The sequence below is a fragment of the Ruditapes philippinarum genome, unplaced genomic scaffold (assembly GCF_026571515.1).
Source record: "Ruditapes philippinarum isolate M1 unplaced genomic scaffold, ASM2657151v2 ctg3932_1_1_1_1, whole genome shotgun sequence".
NCBI classification, from domain to species: domain Eukaryota; kingdom Metazoa; phylum Mollusca; class Bivalvia; order Venerida; family Veneridae; genus Ruditapes; species Ruditapes philippinarum.
In genome coordinates, this window is record NW_026861036.1 from 28,617 (window position 1) to 49,328 (window position 20,712).

Genomic DNA, 20,712 nt, shown 5'->3' on the forward strand with positions numbered 1-20,712 from the left:
TGGAAAATTGTACAAATTGATCAAAGATAGTTTAATATCTAACCCAAATAATTATATGCTATATTCATTATATCTCTTATATTAACAGTACAATAATACAGAAAATTTGAAAAATAGAAGATATTTATAAGCTATTTATTGTTTATTTCAAAGGGGAGAGTAGATAACTCGTATTATTTGGTTGTTTTATATATATTTGACTGTATAATCTATTCTATTGCATGTTTTAGCTAATTCTTGATTGGTTTTATTCCGAGAAGCCATTAAAAACATATTATGATTTAGATTTGGTCTATCCTAATGTGTTTAGGTTAAAGTAACAATCTGATAAAAATTTAGTACAAGAATGATTAGTTCTCTCCCTTGGACTGGGAAATCAGAAAATTAGGAATCATAGGAAATTAGCCAAGGCCTTGTTATTTTTTAGTGAATTTTGTTGGGGTTTTCGTCATTTATATGTTCCTGTTATTTAATATAAGGGATTTATGTTGGTTAACTTAATTTGTTTTGTTTCCTAGGAGGTTATAATTGTGTAAAATTATCCCAATTTTAGTGAATAATTAGTGTATTATTTGAGATTTTTGGGCATCATAGGAAATTTGCTTAAACCTTTTTAGATTTCAATGAATTTTTGGGTTTTTTTCTCACTTAAGTCAAAAAGATAATATAATGGCCGGGTTGATGTTGTAAAATGCAAAATTCCTCCTTATTTTAGTGTTTTGGTGTGATTTATTAAATAGGTACCCATCATAGGAAAATTGCTACAGCATTTTTATTTTTTATTGAATTTAGTTGGATTTGTTTCTTCAAGTCATGTAGATATGGCTATTAATTATTAAGGATGATTTTGATTGGGTTTTCTACTCCATTAAATTTTATGGGGAGTTAAGTATTAGGTATAATTTGACTCTGAAATTGATCAGGTAGCAAGGGACTTAAGTATGCAAACTGGGTCTCTATTAACCTGATATTGTAAATTTATATTAATATATAGGTCTTACATAAACAAAAGAAATTGTATATTGAATTTTGTTACTTATGGTTATATATGTTTAGGTTATATATTTTTATATTACCTGAGGGGGACACTGACACATTTAGTCAGTTGGTACCTCAGATTTTGTCAGTTAATAATTGGCGTCCGCGCCGAAGCGCGGCGCCTATTGGAATGAAATGAGATTTTGTGAAAGGGCGACAGCAACTTCTCGAGCCTTTTATAGTTGCCAATAATAAAAGCCGATCATTCCGATCGGTATGAGGGTGCTTGATTGTTAATTAGTCGCGATATGTACAATGAATGGCGAACTGGAGAATTTCGCAATGCAAACATTTTCAAATGAAATAACCTTTTCCGTCAATAAATCGCGCTCTTCGGGGTATTTTTGCTTATCATTTTGTAGTACACAGTGGGTTATTATGGTATGTTATTCCGAAAGCTGTTAATAGAATGATGAGTTGATGACCTTAATATTCCGAAAATCTATTTATAGAGGGATGTACTCCTAGGTAATTCCCGGTCTCTCCCGGGATTTACTAATGACCGGCGAATAGTACCACACGTTTATTGTCCGGTCTCTCCCGGTTTTGGAGTAGATATCGTTACAGAACAGAACAAATATTTTACAGATAAATTAGGCTTTTTTCAAAATGAATGTTTGTCACTTAGTTTGGTTCAAATAATTAATAAACACAGATCAACTCTCGAATTGATTGATTATTATTATACATAAACATACAATTCGAAAAAAAAACCAACAACACAAATCGCATGTTATATTTTATCTATATGAGATAAAAACAATAAATATGTACAATAATTGAGAAAAAATGTACATTTTTATGGCATTAATATGACACTATCAACTTTAAAACATTTTATATAATTTGTTATTCGTGTTTAGTAAAGATTCCGAGGAATTATTCAAAGTTACAAATCAGATTTTATGAATTATTCAATTGATTGATAATTTAAAAAATGATAAAGAAAAATACAAATGTACATGTATATGGTTTAAGAATAAACAATATTATAAATTGAAAGATTAACCATGATTTACTGACTTTTTCCAGTTAAGTTTTGACTTATAATCGTCGATCATTATGACAATTGAATTCTTAAAATAGTAGTAAACGTAAAAACTCAGTATTAAAATAGCGCATAAAACACACACAAAAAAAGAAAAGAAAACAATATTCATAAAATCTGTATTTTTTTTATTAAAATAGAAATTACATTTATTGTATAATAAACTATTATGCTCAACATGATTAACATGGTAATATAACAAGTGTCATATTGTTACTAAGTGTGAACAGATACCTTAAGAGGGGGTCCTCGTTAATAGCAATAACATAATAAGGGACAATTACACAAGTATGGTGTTGATCATGCGTTACACATATGGATTATAAATGATTGTATACATGTATATCCGTTGCTATTAATAACCACGATCATAAAGAAATAACAAGTAATATTCTAATTTCTAGCATGCCGATCAAAGTAATAAATAATGAACAATGTCTTTCGTCCGTTCATTCAAAAGTGATATACAATTCTGGTAAAACCCAATGAACCATTGAAAAGTTTATAAGAATATCTTGTCATCATATATCTACTAGTTCATCTGCACCTGCTGTTTGGACGCCCTTTGATGCTTTGCATCAATGCTTTTCTTGTTTTTACTCTAGGATGAATATCTCTAGAGCACAATATACATTATTGTAGTGTTTTTAGGAGGATTTAAAATATTGTCTATATTAAATCCAAGTCCCACTGATCCAATGCGGCCAATCAATTCCTGCCTCTGGGCTGAAAATTGAGGACATTCGATCAGTAGGTGGTCAGAACCATATTTCACTCCACACTGAGGTCAGGTTGGGTCTATTTACTTACATTTTTTAGGCAAATTGAGGACATTCGATCAGTAGGTGGTCAGAACCATATTTCACTCCACACTGAGGTCTGGTTGGGTCAATTTTCTTACATTTTTAGGCAAAAGTCAAGCCGCGCGATCGCCGTACAAAACAATGACCACCCGGTGTCTGTGCATGAATCGTCCGGGTACCGAGCGATACTCTTTCAGCAACTGGTGTCTATTCGGGCGCCGGGCGATGCTTGTACGATGCCCTTCCGAGTGTGACAATCGCCCGACCCAAAAATCATTGCCCGGGCGCCGCCTGGCGACCCCAGATGACTTGATGACTTTCTCAACTCACTGATCCCAAACAGTATCGTCCTGACACCGTTAGCTTTTAACCCAGATGAGCATAATTTTATAAGCTAATCGCTATCGATATCACTCCCGTCGAAGTTTCTAATTTTTGTAGAACAGCACGGATGAACACTATCATATGCATGGGACATTAAATTGTGCAGATTTTGTTAAACATTTGGGATCTCAGATACCTGATATATAAAGGATGACCTGAATAGTTTGAAGTCATGATGACTTCAATTATGGCCATATATAGTAACATTACGAAATTTTCCTTGTATTTAGTTTTTTCCGTGAAATCCATTTTGTTATTCTAAATTTTTACAGGTGTGGTCATATATGGTAATATTTTGAAATAATCCTTGTCCATGAAATCTATTTTTAACAAATGGTCTTAACAAATCTTTTAACTTATATCCGCATATGATTTCATTTTACTATATTACCTGACATAATATATAGAGGATATTGAATGAGTGTAAGTTCAATACTGAATTTATTGCACGAGTTGAATAAAATTATATTATGCGAGCCTCTGGCGAGCATAATATTATTTTATTCAACGAGTGCAATACATTTAGTAATGAACTTACACGAATTTTGTCATGCGATCACCTACAACTTGCCCTACGACCATCGCACGAAATCTCGAGGTTACTCAAGATTATCAGTAACTAGTGGCAATTTGTAGACGTCGTAAGATTGTCGCACTTCCGAACGACCATCGTGCGACAGCTTAAGACCTTATAAGATCACTAGCGACCTGTTTGATCGCAAGGAGGTTGTTGTAAACCCCAGTCACACTAGAGCTTAAACCCCAGTCACACTAAAGCTTACGATTACTTGCGACCACCGGCGACTTGTAGATCTGACGATCATCAGCGATTGTCTGCGACCGAAACCATTTTTGCACAGATAAATTTACTTTTGCGAATATCGTAAGACAAGTCATCATAGACAATCGCACGACAGGTCATAAGTAAACGTACGATGGTCTCAAGATTGCCTGGGATTACTTACGACTACCCGTGACATAACATGCGATCACCTACAACTTGTCGTACGACCATCACACGATTACTAAAGACTACTTAAGATTATCAGTGACTAGTGGCAATTTGTAAAGACTGTCGTAAGATTGTCGCACTTTCGAACGACCATCGTGCGACAGCCTTAAGACCTTATAAGATCACTAGCGACCTGTTTGATCGCAAGGAGGTTTTTGTGCAAGCTCAAAAACCTCTCTACGACTGAAATTGGTCGTGGGACCTAAATAAGATAACCTGCGACTGTCAAAGATCATCGATGACCGTCGTAAGACGTTTTAAAGATTATCCGCGACCAGAGGTCACTGGTGATCGTGAACTGGTCTTCACTGGTCGTAAGCTCTAATGTGACTAGGGCTCTGCAAGCTCAAAAACCTCTCTACGACTGAAATTGGTCGTGGGACCTAAATAAGATAACCTGCGACTGTCAAAGATCACCAATGACCGTCGTAAGACGTTTTAAAGATTGTCCACGACCAGAGGTCACTGGTGATCGTGAACTGGTCTTCACCGGTCGTAAGCTCTAATGTAACTGGGGCTTTAATATGCAAAACTGCAATTTGACATCTGTAGCACAACGGAAGGGAGTTGACCATGTGTAATTCCTTTTTATATTTAACCTTGTAGTTTAAAGTCATTATAGTATTTCTAAGTTAGTAACATTCTTTCATCTTATATTCATTCAAAACTATTGACCACATATATCTTCCCAAATCATAGTCAACTTATGTTTATTTGACCTAAAAATATGTCAATATGTTACTTCTACTGTCTTATTTTATTGACTATAGAAATAAATCGCAACATACTGCAAACAATGACATATGATCGTCATTATACGTAGTCTCATCTATACATATGAAACATAGATAAATATACAATGAGAACAATGTATACCTATATAAGAGATAATAAGACACGTCATATCAAGATTCTTTTATTTTCACCGACTTTTGATGAATGAGTCTTATTATATACCAACATGCTTTTATGTGCGTTAGGCATTTAACAATGTACTGAACTAACTTAAACATTTCGATGAAAATTGAAACAAACATGTTGAGAAAAACAGTTAAAGATAAAAATTATTTTCTTTAACATTGACATAATGCGCAGTTGGAAATACTTTTAAAGGACTTAAATGATCACGCGATACTACAATTTAGATGTGAACACGATAACGTATTGTTACACTAAAACATTAAAGCTATTGGGTTTGTATTATCGTCATACAGATCATTTTAAAATAACATTTTCCTTGATTATATCTTATGTTAAGGTATGGTGAAACAAAAGAAAAATAACAAGGAAAAAGACTTCTTAGACCCATTTTCATAACAATAGAGACACCTGGCTATGTTTAGTTTTTGTGATACACGGTAGTAAATAACTTCTGAATCATTGAAGTCAGTGTACAAGCTAGACTGTGCAATTTTTCTTACATTCTTACATTTCTTACATTTTCTTACATGTACTTGATGTTACTTTCATAACTATATAGATAAAGACAATTTTTTAAGAAGTACAATTCCTGGTAATAGCACAAAGCTATTTTTGATATAAGGCTTGACCAAAGACCTGAACTCGGTAAACATTCAGACAAATCCTGATTTAAACATTTATTGAGATTTAGCTACAAACGAAGGGAATCGGTGCTCAAAATTGCATTTGAGCTCCATATGTGCTGAAGAGATCCATAAGTGATGTAGAAAACCATCTACAAAACAACTGACCACTTCCATATAATCATTACCAGGGACAGGTTTATAACTCTATGATAAAACAAAGAATTTTTGATATGTATTATCAACAATTGTATTCTAGTGTTACCAATTCCAGTAAACTACAGGCATATAGTTCATTTCAACAGGATTTTAAGTTTGAGAAGTACATAGATACCATAAGGACTGCTAAATTTCGAATAGCACTCACTAAGTTGAGGGTCTCATCTCATCAATTGTCGATCGAAACAGGAAGATATCATAATATACCACAGTCTGAACGCAAATGCCGTTGTTGCCTGATGAACGTAGTAGAAACAGAGTATCACTTCCTTATGGTTTGCCCGATGTATAGGGAATTAAGGGGAAAATATTTTAAACCATATTTTTGTCATTTGCTAACACTTAATAAGTTTGAAAAGTTGATGCCATCAAGTATAAAGTCTGTACAATTAAATTTAGCAAAATATATATACTTTGCTAACTTAAAGAGAAATACTGTTCATTTATTTTAGTCTTACACAGTTTGTTTTTGTATTTATCATTTCCGTACCAGAAATATATTAATGATTACTGAAGATTTACTTAATTGAATTTGTCAGAATATGTGTACATTGCTAACTTAAAGATAGAGTTTGTCAGAATATGTGTACTAGGCTAACTTTTAAGATAGAATTTGTCAGAATAGGTGTCAGACCTGGGGATGATTACATTGATCAGTAATTGATTTAATTGCAATTACTTTCAGACTTTATTGTAATTTATTTAATTAATTTATAATCTATACAGTTTGCTATTGAACCAAAATCAATGTAATGCTTACAGAAGATGTATTTCATCAAGTTTGAGAAAGTGTTTTTTTTAGTTTGGCAGAATAAATACTTGGCTAACTTAAAGAGAAGCATTCTTCCTAAATCTTATAAAGTTTGCTATTGTACCAAATATTTAATGCTTATTGAAGAAGTATTTCATTGACTTTGGCATTGTTCAATGGTCTTACATATATACAGTTTATTATTGCATTTAATTATTTTATTTTTTACTTGTACCAAAAATACTTCAATGTTTACTCAATATGCACTTCATTGAATTTGGCAAAATGCATACTTAGTCAATTAATAGAGAAAAACATTTCATTAGTATCATACAATCTGTTACTGTATTCATCACTTTTTTGAAAAAAACAATAAACACGCTATTTAAAGGAAACAAACAAGTTAACAAGTGAAAAATATTAGATGAAATCTTGAATTACTGATGGAGGCATTGGGATTACTGAAAAGTTTTTGTAATAGAATTAATGAATTTCACGAGGCTCACATGTATGTTATTTGACCCTAATAGTGATTTCAATGTAACAAGTTATGCTGCTCGGTGCCAATTTGATTGTCGCTGCACAATGTGCAAAGTCTTTCATTATAAGGAGTACCATCGTTTCTCCCAATTTCTACTGGAAGTTTATGATTTGATGTTCTAAATTTGAATAAAGAAATATAATCTGATTGCTCTAAAATTTAAAAATATTCTTCATAACTATGATCTTCTTTAAAACTTTTATAATTTAACCCTTTATTTGACTGTTGAAGCTACTCGTACCAAGACTGTTTATATTGATCTATTAGTGTTTGTTTTATAAGTTTATCTATATGCAAGTATTTATTTGGGTCTGGTTGTGCCAAAGATCAGGGCGGCCAACAGAATTCAGAATGTCTTTTATCTTAAGAGATCCATTTAAACTTATGATTAGGAAAACTGGTCATGTATTTGTAAAGTTGAAACGATATTTTGTTTTCTTTCCCCTTAATGAGACGATTCTAAAATGAGATCATCCTAGTTTTAATTATGATAGATATTGGATATTTCCGATCCATATGTCAAAATAGGTAAAACAGTGTGGTTAAATAGTTTAAATAATAAGATTTAGCGGTAAGTCTGAGTTATTTGATTTAGTAAATAGTAAATACATTGCCTTAGTTGCTTGTTGGACTACGTGTTTTCTAGCTTTAAGAAACGAACCATTGCTAGAGAATGTCACACCTAAGTAATGGTAAGAGTCGGATATCTCAATATTTTCATCTCCTAGGTAAAATCTAAAATTCCCAATTTGTCGAGCACCAAAAATTACTATTTTTGTTTTGTTTATGTTCACCTTTAAATGCCAGTTTTTACAGTAATCATTAAAATTGTTCAAGCACATTTGGAGATTGTCTGCAGTGTTCGATAACAGAATAGTGTCGTCTGCATAGAGTGTACTTTGCTAACTTAAAGAGAAACACTGTTCATTAGAATTTTGCAGAGTATATACTTCGCTATCTTAAAGAGAAAATCTGTTCATTAGCCGGTGCTAGGGGGCGTGAGGGATGTTGCACTTAATCATTATCCCTCATGTACAGACTCAATCAAACCGAGTCTGCAATTCTTATGTTATTTTCTTGTGATTCATGCTTCCGAGGGATCACTTTGTTTCCAGAATTTTGTACTTCACAACAGCAGGTGTCAAGTGCCGTGTGGCAGCCGTAAAAAGTTGCCCCGTACTTCACTTCAGTGTTGTTATATTTTCTGGTCCTTCGGGATCATTGATGCCAACACTGTAAAGTGTTGAGAATTGAGTACCGCTCAAGCCGGTGCTAGGGCCCGTGAGGGATGTTGCACTTAATCATTATCCCTCATGTACAGACTCAATCAAACCGAGTCTGCAATTCTTATGTTATTTTGTTGTGATTAATGCTTCCGAGGGATCACTTTGTTTCCAGAATTTTTTACACAGTTTGGCATTGTATTTAACATTTTTTTTATCAGTAATATCTCAATGCCTACTAAAAATAATATTATGTATTGAGTTTGAGAATAATAGAATCTATCATTGGGTTAGATAGAGGATAGGGAAATCCCAACCCGAGTGTGATCGGTTCTATCGGTAACGAGCCTTGGCGAAAAACAAAAACAAAAAGTATCAAAAACTAAACAAAAAATAAATTTGCAAATGTCACTTTTATGCCACCGTACCATTCCCATTTAGACTAACATTCCTATTAAGCTTAGCTATTCATTCATCTTTATATAATGACATACATTTTTGAACAACTTTTTCACAAAAAGACTTAGATGAGACTGTTACACAATCACGTGCATGCTCTTCTAAATTTAACTTTCCCATATGATTATTAAATATAAATTGCCAGTTTTTCCACCTATTGCTGCTCTTGCGCAAACAAGTAGAAAAAATCTCATAATTAACTCTGTTTACATCCATTCTGACAAATCTATTCCATTGTTGACTTACAGATCTCCATTGTATCACATGTGTAGGCTGCCATGATAATTCTCCATAGCTGCTGTAGATGTATACCGCCCTACCTCCAGATAAAAACGCATTGCCCTGTTCTGTACCGCATCAATGCAGGAAAATGACTTATTACCCAAAATAGAAGCACCATATGAAATGACTGGCCAAACCAATGAATCATACAATTTAACAAAACCATCATATGGCATGGACCCTAATGCTTTTGAGTTGGCAATAAGTAACCCCAGTGCTCTACCTGCACTTTGAGCTATACATTTAGCGGTCTTATTATAATCAAGAAACTCATCAAGTAACAGACAAATTGTCCAACAATTTTTTGACTATGCTCGCCACGTGTGAAAACAAATGAGGATCTGCTGGCCTGCGACCTGAAGTGAATAATGTTGCTCTTATCATGATTTACTATCATAGCATTTGATGTACACCAATTTGACAAAAGTTGAAGATCGTTTTCAGTTTCAGCTACAAGTACAATATCATCAGCATGTAATAAAATACAAACCTTATCATGATCTATATCAATTCCTTTACCAATAGCTTTAATTTTTACAACAAGATCATCTACAAACAAATTAAACAGTAAAGGAGATAACAAACACCCTGTCGGAGCCCACATTTTACATCGAACCATTCTGTTGTAAGGCTATTTATCCTTACACAAGATGAAACTGGGTTATATAGTGACTGTATTGCCTGTAACATATTACCATGAATACCTTTACTATCTAATTTGTTATTTATTAAACTTCTACCCGTGCCCTCGCTAATTAGTGTCTTTACGCTCCGCGCCCCCGTCGCTTTTTTCTTAAATTTTGCCCCGCGAATCTGCGGGGCGAAGTCTTATTTAATAAATTTCGTCTCTCGCTTCCGCTAATTAGCGCGTTTTCGCCCGCGCCCCCGCCATTTTAATTTGTTTATTCTCTACTTTATGCTTTGCGGGGTCGCGGGGCGAAAGCACGAACGGCACACATCAGCCACCATAGAAATCAATGACATTTCATCATATACTTTTGGCGAATATTTCTCTCCACATCTTACGTTAAAATGTATTTTAATGTCTCGATATAAAAAAAATAAGCAATAAGTGTGACCAAACTGATTATCAAAGTCATTTTCACTACATCACCTATAAACAATCCAAAGCACAAAATTTTTCACAAGAGTTTTTACATAGATCAGCTGGGGCACTTAAAACAAAAAGATATTCAAAAGATAATTAAGAAATGTACTAAGAATATTGACCTCATTGACTCATATTTTGTGTTATTCTTAGTTCGATTTCACTGAAAGGCATATTGCAACGCTTAATTAAAATGATAACTCTAAAAAAAGGAGTAAGAGAAATATTAGAAATTTTGTTCACAAGTTTTTGGTCTAGATTTAACATTTATCTCGAAAAATTATCTGTAGTTCCGTCGTGCCAAAAAAACTTTAAAAAATAAAAGCGTATGCTACAGTTACAGATAGACAGAATAAACTTTGCTAAAGAATTTACGTGATCAAGAAAAAAGCAAAAATGGAGTTACCTATCTGGTATTTTATTTATTTACCATTGAATTTGAAATTCTTAATTTAAGAGCAGATAATTTAAACAAAAGTTATACATATCTCTTTTATAAATAATTTTGGTCTTACATTTTATCTCATTATCAAATTTGGAAATTCATTTAATATTTTTTTCAGTTTAAAATGGCAATTTATTACAGAAAACGGGTATAGGTTTAGGTAAAGGAGAATGGGAAAACAACATAAAAAATACACGCGCCTTAGCCGGTAAGTTAAATTTTAGTTAAACGTCTGTTTGTGCGTAGTCATTCAAGAACATTTACACCAATTCATATTAAAGACAATTTTAACATCATTTTACAATATTTTTCCGGTGTAATTAATTCAAGTAGGCCAAAAATCATTATTTGAACGTTTATACGAGATATTTCACATAAAATATATAATAATATAATGTCAGCATACGTATGATAGTTTTGTCATTCTTATTTGTATATAAAACAATACGAAATTGATTGTAAACAGTATTCTCATGATTTTGTCTAAATATGCACATGCCAAGTGCCTTTCATCTATAAACGTTAAAGATGCAGGTACTACCCAAGATGATATTAAATGTAAATCTATTTATAGCAACAGGTGATTGTACTTTCAGGTGATTGTACTTTCATATGAAACAAAATATCATTGAAATTGAAATAACAAACTGGCCAATGGCAGGAGGTGTAACGAAACCACAAGGGGATAAAAGAAAAGGAGGGACTCACCGTTCCATTTCGCAAGGATATTTTGAAAGGTTTGAGTTGCTTTTTTCCAAATATACTATTTCCATTTTAGTATTGTTTGATATTTTTTCTTCATGATTCAAGTATTTCCATGAATTGTATGTCCAATTGTGTATGTTATTAAAGTACAATTTATGCAATTTCATACTATATTTGAGATTATTGCTAGCTAAATTATAGGATATCATCTAAAATAAAGAAATGCAATATTTTTAAATGTCGGTTAACATTTTGTAAATGTATTATTGTGCATTAGATATTTTTAAACTGATTTAAGCTCTTATTCATTTTTATTAAACATCTAGGTTAATCATATCGTGGCTTTGGCTAGAGTTGTTATCACAATGTCTGAAAGGAAACCTAAGGTATGTTATTAAATTTTAGTGTTTGAGATTATTTTTTGTCCAATGAGATGGGAGAATGTTTCAAATTTTTAAATAATTTATTTTAGTAAATCAACTTTACACATAACCACAGGCGCTTGTCACATAATCAAATATTTTACATTACCGTTCTATATATGTATATTATCTTATTATAGTATATAGCCCATATATAACTTTAAAAAGTTTGTTTCAAGCACCTGTGCACATAACCACAGACGCTTAGGGGTCAGATTCTGCCCCAACGTGATACGCCCCTGTAAACACTCTATCAAAACTATTGTAATATTTAAACACGAATGGGACATCCATTACAACGATAAAACTGGTTTTCAAACAATCTTTACATATATGAAAAAATACCGTATACCATCAAGTCTCAATAAAGTCCTTTATTGAGACTTGATGATGACCCCAAGCGTCTGTGTTCTAGTGTACTTCGTATACACATAAGGCACGTAGCTCCAGGTTGAATCAATTTACAACGACAGAACCATTAGACACAAAAACAATTTCGTTCAAGTAGTCAGCAGTCGGCATAACGCTCATTTTTCTTTGGTATACTGAATGGAAAACCTCGACTCGCCAGAGAAAAAAACGCTGTTCCATTGTTGTCTAAGCCAGCGTTGGTGCGTTCGTGCCCAGTTGGTGCGATCGTGCCCAGTTAACACAATTGACGCGGCGACGTCGCCTCAAAACACAAATGATTGCGCACAGTTTGGGTAGATATACGGTTGATATCATTACCAGAGGTGTCAGCAGCAGTAGTTATCGCAGTTTGGAAGCGATTGCGCAGGTGTGTGATCCTAATATAGCAGTCTCGGGCACGTGTCATGACGCCCTGACGTTCACTACGTGGTCGATCGTCTGTACGACCTGTCGAAAAGCACGGGTAGAACATCCAATTTTCATAGCGACGGCATTCATCGTCAGCAGCATTTAAGGGACTCCACTGAGGTTTTTCGACATGATGGGACTGAAAAATATTTTTCCAGATAAATTTAACATTTGATGTAGGTTAAGACCACTAATCTTTGTGCAAAATTTCAGATCATTCGCGCACTTCGTTTTCCAGAATATATATTCTTAACATATCTTAAGGAATGATGCTCTCTTTCGTGGATGAAAAGGACAATATGTACTGGATGTAACAGATAACTAAATGAACCTAAAACAATTAAGTTGACTTGGAGATATGCATTAGAATACGGTCATTAAAATGTCCCAGTGTGCCCCGAGCTAGGGGCACTCTGGGACACCATATGTGGGACATGCTCGGGTACGTAGGACAACATGTATAATTTCATTGAAACTAAAAATTACTGGAAATAAGAATATGCGGTTGTTTCAAAAATCTATTTTTTTCCAGTGCATGTTATTTGTGGAATTCTGCTTAAGCCGGTGGGCAGTGGAGGGGGAGGTAAATTGCACTTTTCATTACTGTTAATGAACAAGCTCAATTAAACTGACCCTGCAACATTTTCAATTTTGCCGTGTTGGGCTTTCTTTAGGAATTCTCTTTTTTTTTTAATTTTGATAGGTGCTTATAGTCACAATCGTTTTGACAATGAACAATTTCCATAACTCAATGACAAAGTTAGGAAAATATTATCTAAATTCATTCATTTGACGTTCATTGTCATTTAAAGGTCAAGAACATATCTAAATTATTCCACATGTCTGTTAGATCACAAGAGTTGTTAAGTCCACATATGAATCAAATTCTTTCATAATAAAAAAAATATGACAATCAAATTTCAATAATTTGGCCATGACGGTCAAGGTCATTTAAATGTCAAGGTTAGTTCAACCTTTTAGAAGTTCTTGTCCAAAATTTTGTTTTGCCAAAACATGAAGATAATTAATTTATTAATTACCAAGTCACAATCAAATATAGCAAAAAATCAATGAAAGTGCAATAATTTAACTGTCAAGGTCAAGGTCATTAAAGAGCAAAGGTCAATTTGAGTTTGATAAACATGAAGGTCCACTTCAAAAGAATGTTGTGTCTTAATATGAAGTCAATCCATTCATGAAAAACAAAGTTATAGCCACTTACAGCAGTTTTAAATAATTTGACCTTCAAGGTCAAGGTCATTGATAAGTGAAGGTCAAGGTTTGTCTCCTGAACTTGAAGGTCTATCCTAAAAGTTTTATGTTTGAAGTTTGACGACAGTCCATTCAAATTACAAAATTATAGTCACCATTAGCAAAAATCAGCAAAAAAATAAACATTTGATCTTGAAGGTTAAGATTATTTATGAATGAAGGTCAAGGTAAGTCAGGTCTACTTGAACGTCTTTTAAAGGGATATATGTATGGAAGGGCCACGTATGAAACCAATACACCAAGAACTTAAAAAGTTACAATCAAGGTTAAAGTTTGCGGATGGCAACAGGAACGGCAATGTCGTCATGACACTAACAATGCCTCTTTTTTCTTTTTAAAGTTGACGAGTCAGAGTATCCCAACTTCCCCCACCATTTTTATGTGACAATAATTTAAAAAGACAACCAAACTAAGATTTATTTCAAATCAGAAAATATAGTCAATGTTTAGCACATTATCATTTACTAATATGATACAAATAAGTATTCAATATGAAAGAATTTGAAAACAATATTCGTCTTTCCTAGAATTTCACTTTGAAAGGTAAAAAGTACATTGTACTCGCCAAACTGATTTTTACTCAATTTGCCGCCATGAAACTTTTGTAGGGAAAGAAGCTTGACAAGATCAATCATCTGCATGAATCAGGTTGAAATCAAAGAACAAAAGGTATAAAATCCTATAGTCCCACAGTGCCCCTTGTCCCAGAGTACCCCAGTCTCCCCTACTATTTTCAATTCGTTTCAAATTATATTTCTTAACTATCTTGCACATATTTTCTATTTAAAGTGTCCCAGCTCATTTAGGTAAGAAATTTAAATGTTATGTTTTTAGGCTTTTAAACCTCAGTGGAGTGCCTTTAAGCATGCCATTCGCACGTTCGCGTAATTTTTGAGGACTTCTAGGCATATCAAATATATATAAAAAAAAATTTCAACGTTTTTTTTTCTTTTCGTCTTGAAAGTCTAAAAGATTATAATGAAAAGTTTCACAAAATATACACGAAGCTACTGGTCCGTGTATGCACGTGAAAATCGCGGTCAGTTGGTTTCCTCTGCAAAACGAGTGAACGCTACATCTCCATTTTATCACATAAGAAATTTATTTTTTGTTCAGTATTTTAGAGCAATATGTTAGTGAAGTAAAGTAAAGTAAACTTGAATAAAAACTAAGATACAGTCAAGCCAAGTAAAGATGAGGTAAGGGAAAGTAAAGTTAAGTATGGTAAAGTAACTGTATTGGAAGGGACAGTAAAGTAAGGTAAAGCAAAGGGAAGGAGAGGAAAGGGAATGTAAAGGTAAGTTATGGTAAGGGAAGGGAAGGGAAATTAATGGAAAGTTAGGTAAGATAAGGTTAGGTAAAGTAAAGGTAAGTTAAGGAGGAAGGTAAATTAAAATAGAATTAAGGTAAGGAAAGAAAATGGAAAGTAAGGTAAAGTAAAGGCAAGTTAAGGTAAGGTTTAGTAAAGGTAAGGGAGGGGGGAAGTAAAATAAGGGAAGGTAAGATGAAGGTACGAAAAGTTAAGACGGAAAAGATTAAGTAAAGGTACGGTAAGAAAAGGGAAAGTAAAGTAAGGTATAGTTAGATAATGTATGGAAAGGGTAGGGAAAGAAAAGGAAGTTAAAGTAAATTAAAGGTAAATAAAGAGAAGGGATGGGGAGGGAAGGGAAGGTAAAGAAAAGTGAAGTAAAGTAAAGGACAAGTAAAGTAAAGGAAAGTTAAGGGAAGGGAAAGTAAAATAAGTAAGCATATGCATATATGTATTGTTTACAATTATAGTTTAACTCGTAATATTTTGACTTAGTGGAATGGATTTTCCCTGCATTTTGATTTCGGAGCAGTCCATTCACATTCTAAGAGATTTCAATTGCAAAATACAAAAAATCACCTAACAACAGTATAGAGTCTGGATAGACAAAACATATTTGAAGACTGGCCTGATTCAATACTGGTGACAAAGACGGATCACTTTTTGTTCCAGTATTTTAAAGGTTGTTAATTATTTCATAATACTCAATCATCTCTATATTGTTGAATTTTGCAGGACAAAGTTGTAATGGAGGCAAAAAGAATTGTATATAAGGTAAAATAAACTTTTGTAATATTAATCCCTAATTAGTTTTCTTTGTTTAAAGTAACCTGAAAATGTTTATACCAGGGGAAAAGTCTGCCTCAAGGAAGATTGACTGGTCAAATAAAATGCGAGCCTTCCAGTTATATTACCCTTTCATTCTAAAAATACAAATTCCAGGTCAAAAGATTTAAGACCTGAAATCAAGTGGGTGTATTATTTGTTTTAATATTTGAGTTATAGAATTTAAGGGTGCTGGCGTCAGTATTGACATTTACTTAAAAATACTTTAAGTACAATAAAAATATTTTTTTTGAAATGACATTATTCTGTCTTTTTAAATATGCATGTTGATTGTTTGCTTTTGAGTGGAAAACTCATTTATTCGTTGTTATGTTGTATGGATGATAACAAGATTCAAACTATTCTACAATTTATTATAATCATTTAATACATGTTGTTAAGACCAGAGCTCAAGTGAGAATGACCAGGTATCAGAGAGGCATGATCATATATATATATATATATATATAATATATATATATATATATATATATATATATATATATATATATATATATATATATATATATATTATATATATATATATATATTATATATATATATATATATATATAACATAGCACTAATGAATATCAAGTAAAGGGAAGTAATCCTATTAACTGTACAACTAAACATGCACAGAGATATCTGATCTTGATATCATAACATTCGTGCAAATTACATTTGATGATTTCACAGTGAAATTTATTAAAACATAATTTCACACTTTTATATGAAGAGACTACTTGTTAAAGATTTCCCCTCGTGGTACTTCAATTATATTTGTATTTACAATTCCGACAGTGTCAGGGCTGTTGAAAGCAACTCAAAGCTAAAATTGATAAATAACTTGAGTTTCTAACGACGTCGTATTAAAAAGAAAAAAAAAACACTTATTTCAGTTTAATTCTTTCAGTTGACATATCACCATGCATCGTCTCTAATTTTTACTTCGTTTTTACAGTATTCTACATGCAAAACATTTGAGTACCTTCGAGTAATAACTGTAATGCAATGTGTAAAAGCAATGACAGTCACCAGCCCAAGGATAGGTTAAAAATCCAGCGTTCGTAAGGCAGCCTTTAAAAAATCTTTTTTTTCCCAAATTCCTAGTGGCTTCTTTAAAGCTGAACTCGACAACCATAATTATGGCATAATGTCTCTTTAGATATATTTATTTCAAATATCAATATCTTAACTGTTTTATATTTTAGGATGGTAAAAAAGTCCGCTGTTGAGGAAACAAAAAAGAGTGGAATATGAGCCACAAAAGGTAGGAATGAAAGAAAAAATGTTTTATAGCAAAAAGGAAATAGATATCTAAATTAATTTAGAAAATCTAGCCTATAATATGAAGAATAACATATGATCATAATACCTGATATGTAGAATGATATGTATTTGCATTACACGTAAATTAAAATTGTTAACGATGTTGTACTTCTTGCATATTGATCAGACAGGCATTATACACCGTTTACACCAGTGCTGGAACAACACCCCCTGTAAGTAAAGGTCACCGTAAATTAATCCGTCATTCCGCGCGCCTTTTATGAATGAATTGCGTTCTTAGAATGACGTCATTTTGCTTTTAAGAATGAAGTTGTAAATTCATACGCTTCTATAAGAAAAAAATCTCATATGAAAATATCAGTGTTCGTACTTTCTTTCCGAAAAATGATTAAAATTAGAGCGCGAGACATTGTGCGTCTGATTCCTAGGCTGGCCAAATAAAGTTACTAAACATTCTTTCGGGTGAGACTTAATTAAACCCCGTGTTTAAACACTTGACGCGCTAAAGAAGCAGCAGAAGCTTCTGGAATTTGGGTATCTTTCTGTATCTTGCACTATCCTCAAAAATCTAAAATGTCTGGACGCGCCCATATGAGAAGCCGTGTATAAATAAACTCTCACACACACATACACACACATGTGCGCACACACATACACACAACACACACATACACGCACACACGCACGCACGCTCGCGTACACACACAAACAAAACTGTGTACAGTACAAGTTTATGCTAATAGTATTCTCTTTTATGTATAACATAACACATCTGGATCAGTACTAGACAGGAGCTAAATGTAATCGATAGTTTATCGATTAAGGTCAATTGACGAATTTACTATATATCTATAGACCTTTTTACGACGCGGTCCGTTGCTATGAAAAATTGACCGGAAGTGGTATTTTCTCGCGCATGCGCAATCTGCGTAGGGCAAAAAGAACATCGTCCTACATAGAAATGTAGTAGAAGTTCGTAGACAATTCCGAGTTAGTTTAAGAAAAAAATAGAAAATCATATAAAATAGCTTTTAACAGTTAAAGCAAATGGCCAATTTGCCTATTAGAAGGCATGGAAAAGACGATTGTTTAAGAATTCCCCCGTACGACCACGTTATTGTTGTAAAAAAAGTGTGACAATATACATAATATATATCTATTGGCAAGTAAAGAAGTCAGTTTATTATATATATTTTTTTAATTTTTTCATATCAAAACTAAAGAAGTTTTATAATGAGGTTCATTATCATTCTGAAAAGTCTTAACACGTAAAAATGCATTTTTAGAGTTCAGTTATAATTGTATCCTTTATCCTACTTGACTGTGCTGTCAAACAGAATTTTTTTATCACAAATATATTTCAATATTTTTTTTTTTTTTCTCAAAATCTTGAAAAGTTAAGATTGCAAGTGAAATAACACATATTTCACCCGGTTCCTACTATAAAACATATAAATGCACGTCACATTTTTTTATAAAACTGTGGGAATTGTCTCTATTATGTTTTGTGTATGTGACCCTTTTACAACTTTATACACATTTTTGTTGTCTGTATTTGGGCCGGAGTCCTTTATGTACAAATAAAAATAGTGTTGTTGTATTTTTCTGTTGTTAAAAAATGCTTAATTTCTTACCACGTTTGTAGAAATCAGGAAAGAAACACAAACAAGTAAAAGAAGCAGGTGAAGGTAAATTATTTCAATATGCCTTTATGGTCATATTTAGCGTTCTATGAAGTATATATGTTTTATTGATGTCGTGTATTTAAATGATTTTCGCATCACATCGTATAAATGGTTTGTTATCATGTAATTTTAAGCCTATCTAGAATAGTATTTTTATTAGTTAAGAAACGAACTGTTTTAAATTTAGAAAAATTTGATTTTGTTCTGACTTTTTCACGTTTAAAGTGTTGCAGTTAATTAATAAATTACAATATAACATTTAAATAAGAAGACTTGCTAGAATAATCAGAGCAACTATTTACTGTTTTTCAGGTGGTGCTGCAGGCTACAACTTTCATAATTCCCGTGAGATCGGCAACCTCATAGCCCCCTAGCCGCAAAAAAAGGAAAATTCTGAATCTTGTCCGTTGTACATTTAAGGAGCATGAAATTTTGTTACAGAGTAATATTCTTGTATTTTGCTGACATCATAAGATATCAAAACATGAGCCGTATAAAAGAAGATAAATGTTGATAATGAATGTTTGAAATGTCTTATTTTATGATTATTACAACTGAAATCGGATATTTGTAAACAAATTTACTATAAATATGAATAAAAACTTTCATGGTTCTTAAATAAACATATTCAATTTATGTCATGTTACAACTGAGTGAATTTAATGCAAATATATACAATTAATACAAATAGCTACAAAAATGGTTGTTTTTGTTATTCTTGAAAGATTTGAGCCGTGTCACGACAAAACCAACAGTGGGTTTGCGACCAGCATGGATTCAGACCAGCCTGCGCCTCCGCGCAGTCTGATCAGGATCCATGCTGTTCGCTATCAGTTTCTCTACTTTAAGCGAACAGCATGGATCCTGATTAGACTGCGCGGAGGCGCAGGCTGGTCTGGATCCATGCTGGTCGCAAACGCATTATGTTGGTTTTGTCGTGACACGGCTCATTTATGAAGAAGAAGCTTTATTTTTTCACAAATAGCATAATAATGCCATTATAGCTCATAGTAAAATGTTGGTATATAAACCACGGATTTTAAAATTGGCATTAGTGAGCCATTTCAATATAGTAAATAAAGTGCAATGTGTCCCTATAGGTAAACATAGTAAGATGAAACATGAAAATGGTTTGATTGAGCTTGTTCATGGACAGCACATGAAAGAGCAAGTTACCGTCCACATTTCCTATTACAAGTAGCATTCCATTAGATTATTCCAGTTTTAAAATATTGTTGTCACCACTGTTGTGTTCAGTGAATCTCAGTATAAACAACAGATGTCCATAAAATGTCTGACTATTCTCAGTGCTCAGAAAAGGGGCATTACTCTGTAAAAAGGTAACTAAGAGTTATCGGACCTGTGTTCATCATGATAGATAATCAAGAAGGATTAGTACATGAAGTTTAAACCCATTTCCTTCTGTAGTTTGGTGATACCAAATCGCATGCAAAAACTTAACCAAAATGTTATGCTGATGCCCGGGTGAGTAAAATAGCCCCCCCCCCCCTATCTATGGATAGTT

At 33.0% G+C, this 20,712-nt stretch overlaps 1 long non-coding RNA gene across 1 annotated transcript; it reads left to right on the forward strand.

The window, feature by feature from the left end:
* Positions 1-11,458: 11,458 nt before the first annotated feature.
* LOC132714321 (uncharacterized) lies at positions 11,459-19,823 on the forward strand. The gene is made up of 6 exons (XR_009623549.1): positions 11,459-11,594; positions 11,889-11,948; positions 16,120-16,158; positions 17,424-17,482; positions 19,148-19,190; positions 19,500-19,823. It is a non-coding gene; the product is annotated as an uncharacterized LOC132714321 (long non-coding RNA).
* The last annotated feature ends 889 nt before the right edge of the window (positions 19,824-20,712 follow it).